Consider the following 6,000-nt stretch of genomic DNA (forward strand, 5'->3'; position numbering starts at 1 on the left):
GCAAATGCCCAGATTGAGAGATATGAAGTCTCCAATAAGTTCTATAGCTGCAAGATGGAGGAGAACAGTTCTGTCAGTGAGCATATACACAAAATGTCTGGGTATAATAATCACTTGATTCAATTGGGAGTTAATCTTTGAGATGATTGCGTCATTGACAGAATTCTCCAATCACTGCCACCAAGCTACAAGAGCTTTGTGATGAACTATAACATGCAAGGGATGGATAAGACGATTCCCGAGCTCTTCGCAATGTTAAAAGCTGCGGAGGTAGAAATCAAGAAGGAGCATCAAGTGTTAATGGTCAACAAGACCACTAGTTTCAAAAAAAGGGCAAAGGGAAGAAGAAGGGGAACTTCAAGAAGAACAACAAGCAAGTTGCTGCTCAGGAGAAGAAACCCAAATCTGGACCTAAGCCTGAAACTGAGTGCTTCTACTGCAAGCAGACTGGTCACTGGAAGCGCAACTGCCCCAAGTATTTGGCGGATAAGAAGGATGGCAAGGTGAACAAAGGTATATGTGATATACATGTTATTGATGTGTACCTTACTAATGCTTGCAGTAGCACCTGGGTATTTGATACTAGTTCTGTTGCTAATATTTGCAACTCGAAATAGGGACTACGGATTAAGAGAAGATTGGAAAGGACGAGGTGACGATGCGCGTAGGAAATGGTTCCAAAGTCGATGTGATCGCAGTCGGCACGCTACCTCTACATCTACCTTCGGGATTAGTTTTAGACCTAAATAATTGTTATTTGGTGCCAGCGTTGAGCATGAACATTATATCTGGATCTTGTTTGATGCGAGACGGTTATTCATTTAAATCAGAGAATAATGGTTGTTCTATTTATATGAGTAATATCTTTTATGGTCATGCACCCTTGAAGAATGGTCTATTTTTGTTGAATCCCGATAGTAGTGATACACATATTCATAATGTTGAATCCAAAAGATGCAGAGTTGATAATAATAGTGCAACTTATTTGTGGCACTGCCATTTAGGTCATATCGGTGTAAAGCGCATGAAGAAACTCCATACTGATGGACTTTTGGAACCACTTGATTATGAATCACTTGGTACTTGCGAACCGTGCCTCATGGGCAAGATGAATAAAATGCCGTTCTCTGGTACTATGGAGAGAGCAACAGATTTGTTGGAAATCATACATACAGATGTATGTGGTCCGATGAATGTTGAGGCTCGTGGCGGATATCGTTATTTTCTCACCTTCACAGATGACTTAAGCAGATATGGGTATATCTACTTAATGAAACATAAGTCTGAAACATTTGAAAAGTTCAAAGAATTTCAGAGTGAAGTTGAAAATCATCGTAACAAGAAAATAAAGTTTCTACGATCTGATCGTGGAGGAGAATATTTGAGTTACGAGTTTGGTGTACATTCGAAACAATGCGGAATAGTTTCGCAACTCACGCCACCCGGAACACCACAGCGTAATTGTGTGTCCGAACGCCGTAATCTTACTTTACTAGATATGATGCGATCTATGATGTCTCTTACTGATTTACCGCTATCATTTTTGGGGTTATGCTTTAGAGACGGCCGCATTCATGTTAAATAGGGCACCATCGAAATCCGTTGAGACGACGCCTTATGAACTATGGTTTGGCAAGAAACCAAAGTTGTCGTTTCTTAAAGTTTGGGGCTGCGATGCTTATGTGAAAAAGCTTCAACCTGATAAGCTCGAACCCAAATCAGAGAAATGTGTCTTCATAGGATATCCAAAGAAAACTATTGGATACACCTTCTATCACAGATCCGAAGGCAAGACTTTTGTTGCTAAATTCGGAAACTTTCTAGAGAAGGAGTTTCTCTCGAAAGAAGTGAGTGGGAGGAAAGTAGAACTTGATGAGGTAACTGTACCTGCTCCCTTATTGGAAAGTAGTACATCACAGAAACCGGTTGCTATGACACCTACACCAATTAGTGAGGAAGCTAATGACGATGATCATGAAACTTCAGAACAAGTTACTACTGAACCTCGTAGATCAACCAGAGTAAGATCCGCACCAGAGTGGTACGGTAATCCTGTTCTGGAAGTCATGCTACTAGATCATGATGAACCTACAAACTATGAAGAAGCGATGGTGAGCCCAGATTCCGCAAAATGGCTTGAAGCCATGAAATCTGAGATGGGATCCATGTATGAGAACAAAGTGTGGTCTTTGGTTGACTTTCCCAATGATCGGCAAGCAATTGAGAATAAATGGATTTTCAAGAAGAAGACTGACGCTGACGGTAATGTTACTGTCTACAAAGCTCGACTTGTCGCAAAAGGTTTTCGACAAGTTCAAGGGATTGACTACGATGAGACCTTCTCACCCGTAGCGATGCTTAAGTCTGTCTGAATCATGTTAGCCATTGCCGCATTTTATGATTATGAAATTTGGCAGATGGATGTCAAAACTGCACTCCTGAATGGATTTCTGGAAGAAGAGTTGTATATGATGCAGCCGGAAGGTTTTGTCAATCCAAAAGGAGCTAACAAAGTGTGCAAGCTCCAGCGATCCATTTATGGACTGGTGCAAGCCTCTCGGAGTTGGAATAAACGCTTTGATAGTGTGATCAAAGCATTTGGGCTTGTAAAGACTTTTGGAGAAGCCTGTATTTACAAGAAAGTGAGTGGGAGCTCTGTAGCATTTCTGATATTATATGTGGATGACATATTACTAATCGGAAATGATATAGAATTTCTGGATAGCATAAAGGGATACTTGAATAAGAGTTTTTCAATGAAAGACCTCGGTGAAGCTGCTTACATATTGGGCATTAAGATCTATAGAGATAGATCAAGACGCTTAATTGGACTTTCTCAAAGCACATACCTTGACAAAGTTTTGAAGAAATTCAAAATGGATCAAGCAAAGAAAGGATTCTTGCCTGTGTTACAAGGTGTGAAATTGAGTAAGACTCAATGCCCGACCACTGCAGAAGATAGAGAGAAAATGAAAGATGTTCCCTATGCTTCAGCCATAGGCTCTATCATGTATGCAATGCTGTGTACCAGACCTGATGTGTGTCTTGCTATAAGTCTAGCAGGGAGGTACCAAAGTAATCCAGGAGTGGATCACTGGATAGCGGTCAAGAATATCCTGAAATACCTGAAAAGGACTAAGGATATGTTTCTCATATATGGAGGTGACAAAGAGCTCATCATAAATGGTTACGTTGATGCAAGCTTTGACACTGATCTGGACGATTCTAAATCGCAAACCGGATACGTGTTTACATTAAACGGTGGAGCTGTCAGTTGGTGCAGTTCTAAACAAAGCGTTGTGGCGGGATCTACATGTGAAGCGGAGTACATAGCTGCTTCAGAAGCAGCAAACGAAGGAGTCTGGATGAAGGAGTTCATATCTGATCTAGGTGTCATACCTAGTGCATCGGGTCCAATGAAAATATTTTGTGACAATACTGGTGCAATTGCCTTGGCAAAGGAATCCAGATTTAACAAGAGAACCAAGCACATCAAGAGACGCTTCAATTCCATCCGGGATCTAGTGCAGGTGGGAGACATAGAGATTTGCAAGATACATACGGATCTGAATGTAGCAGACCCGTTGACTAAGCCCCTTCCACGAGCAAAACATGATCAACACCAAAGCTCCATGGGTGTTAGAATCATTACTGTGTAATCTAGATTATTGACTCTAGTGCAAGTGGGAGACTGAAGGAAATATGCCCTAGAGGCAATAATAAAGTTATTATTTATTTCCTTATATCATGATAAATGTTTATTATTCATGCTAGAATTGTATTAACCGGAAACATAATACTTGTGTGAATACATAGACAAACTAAACGTCACTAGTATGCCTCTACTTGACTAACTCGTTAAACAAAGATGGTTATGTTTCCTAACCATAGACATGTGTTGTCATTTGATTAACGGGATCACATCATTAGGAGAATGATGTGATTGACATGACCCATTCCATTAGCTTAGCACCTGATCGTTTAGTATGTTGCTATTGCTTTCTTCATGACTTATACATGTTCCTATGACTATGAGATTATGCAACTCCCGTTTGCCGGAGGAACACTTTGTGTGCTAGCAAACGTCACAACGTAACTGCGTGATTATAAAGGAGCTCTACAGGTGTCTCCAAAGGTACATGTTGGGTTGGCGTATTTCGAGATTAGGATTTGTCACTCCGATTGTCGGAGAGGTATCTCTGGGCCCTCTCGGTAATGCACATCACATAAGCCTTGCAAGCATTGCAACTAATGAGTTAGTTGTGAGATGATGTATTACGGAACGAGTAAAGAGACTTGCCGGTAACGAGATTGAACTAGGTATTAAGATACCGACGATCGAATCTCGGGCAAGTAACATACCGATGACAATGGGAATAACGTATGTTGTTATGCGGTCTGACAGATAAAGATCTTCGTAGAATATGTAGGAGCCAATATGAGCATCCAGGTTCCGCTATTGGTTATTGACCAGAGATGTGTCTCGGTCATGTCTACATTGTTCTCGAACCCGTAGGGTCCGCACGCTTAACGTTACGATGACAATTTCATTATGAGTTTATATATTTTGATGTACCGAAGTTTGTTCGAAGTCCCGGATGTGATCACGGACATGACGAGGAGTCTCAAAATGGTCGAGACATGAAGATTGATATATTGGAAGCCTATGTTTGGACATCGGAAGTGTTCCGGGTGAAATCGGCATTTAACCGGAGTACCGGGAGGTTACCGGAACCCCCCGGTAACCTAATGGGCCTTAATGGGCCTAGTGGAGGAAGAGGAGAGGAGGCCTGGGGGCTGCAGCGTGCCCCTCCCCCCAAGTCCGAATTGGACAAAGAGGGGGGGCGGCGCCCCCCTTTCCTTTCCCCCTCTCCTCCTTCCCCCAAGTCCTAATCCAACTAGGGAAAGGGGGGAGTCCTACTCCCGGTAGGAGTAGGTCTCCTCCGGCGTGCCTCCTCCTAGGGCCGGCCGCACCCCCCTTGCTCCTTTATATACGGGGGCAGGGGGCACCTCTAGACAGACAAGTTGATCTTCGTGATCGTTCTCTTAGCCGTGTGCGGTGCCCCCTACACCATAATCCTCGATAATATTGTAGCGGTGCTTAGGCGAAGCCCTGCGATGGTAGAACATCAAGATCGTCACCACACCGTCGTGCTGACGGAACTCATCCCCGACACTTTGCTGGATCGGAGTCCGGGGATCGTCATCGAGCTGAACGTGTGCTAGAACTCGGAGGTGCCGTAGTTTCGGTGCTTGATCAGTCGGGCCTTGAAGACGTACGACTACATCAACCGCGTTGTCATAACGCTTCCTCTATCGGTCTACGAGGGTACGTAGACAACACTCTCCCCTCTCGTTGCTATGCATCACTATGGTCTTGCGTGTGCGTAGGATTTTTTTTTAAATTACTACGTTCCCAACAATAAGATCAAGCATTTTAGGCTTAGTAGTACCAACAGGAAGTCCCAGATAAGTAAAAGGCATACTTCCTACTTGACAACCAAAAATACCAGCCAATCTCTTTGTCTCCTCCTGAGAAACATTTATTGGGATCATGCAAGATTTATGATAGTTTACATCCAGACCAGTGGATTGAGAGAAGACCAACAACATTTTCTTTAGAGCCAGCAGTTGACTATCCACAACGGGTACAATAATCAAAGTGTCATCAGCATATTGAATGATTGGATAATCTTTATCATGGCATGGAATTGGCAGCTGTAGATCACCCTTTACATGCATCTCATTTACAACTGATTGCAGCAGATCAGCAGGAAAAACAAAAAGAAGAGGTGAGACAGGGTCACCTTGCCTGACCCCCTTCTTGCACAAGAACTGCTTGCCAGGTACACCATTAAGCAAGACTGAGGAAGAACCAGTAGTTGAAAGCTCCCTAATCCAACCAATCCATTTCTCATTAAAGCCTTTGTACTTCATTATCTCAAAAATAACAGAGTGCTCAATAGAGTCAAAGGCTTTTTCAAAATCAAGCTTAAGGAT

Source organism: Triticum aestivum, chromosome 2A, assembly GCF_018294505.1.
Source record: "Triticum aestivum cultivar Chinese Spring chromosome 2A, IWGSC CS RefSeq v2.1, whole genome shotgun sequence".
NCBI classification, from domain to species: domain Eukaryota; kingdom Viridiplantae; phylum Streptophyta; class Magnoliopsida; order Poales; family Poaceae; genus Triticum; species Triticum aestivum.